This window comes from Montipora foliosa, chromosome 6 (genome assembly GCF_036669935.1).
Source record: "Montipora foliosa isolate CH-2021 chromosome 6, ASM3666993v2, whole genome shotgun sequence".
NCBI lineage: Eukaryota > Metazoa > Cnidaria > Anthozoa > Scleractinia > Acroporidae > Montipora > Montipora foliosa.
Window position 1 is genome coordinate 27,397,456 of NC_090874.1, and position 976 is coordinate 27,398,431.

Consider the following 976-nt stretch of genomic DNA (forward strand, 5'->3'; position numbering starts at 1 on the left):
AAAAACACGAAGATTTCTGCAGTCTCTGACTTTTATGATGTTTTGTCAATAGGACGAAATTGATCACGTGCTAGGCAACCATAAAAGTGCACGTGATCACCTTGTGTCAACTGAATGAACTACGGGAAAGAATGTTAACCGTTCGTCATTTTCAGAGTCAAACAATGTCTTTGCTTTTTTAATTTTGTTGACTGAATATTTACTTTTCATCTGTCGGGTCAGGAAGCCTTCTTTGCCGGATTCCTGAGAATGTATCTATTTTGACTTCAGGATAAACTATTTACACAATCGCGAGGTTGAGCGGCCATGTAATTGAAAATCTGAACATCCATGAGATGCAAAAACAGACTTGCGAATTATCGCAAATCACAATGCTGACAAGCACAAAAGCAGAAGAAATTGTTAACAAATATGAATTTTGTTATTATCTGAATGTTTTTGGGTTAGAGTAAAGGGATTTATTGTCATGCAAATGATGTAATTTCATGACACTCAAAATTCGCAAAAAGCGTGAGTTTCATGTAAACAATCTTCGCACTAGCAAGTCGTAGCAATAAATTGGATTAACCAACAACATGATGAATTTATAAAGGTCACCTTTTCCAGCGAAATATTTTTTGAAACAAACAACATATTTGCTATTAGGGGCAAAAACCCCTTCCCATTTCACTACGTGCGTGAAAACAAGAAACTCAATCGTGTCAAATGACCATGCATAAGCAATTGCAACAAAATAAATTTCAGGATCAAACCCTTTCCATGAAGAACCTTTTCCTTGAATAATGAAGCACAAAATAGACGACAAGCTCCTTTGAAATAATTCTTGGCTGTCACATTTTCAATTATTTTTTTTTACTTGAAGACTGTGCAGCGGAGTTGAGTACAAACAGTACAAATAGTCAGACGACAGAGATCACATATCCACTTAAGGTGTTCGATTCCTTCTCTGTCTTTGTTGAACCCATAAGTTATCAGA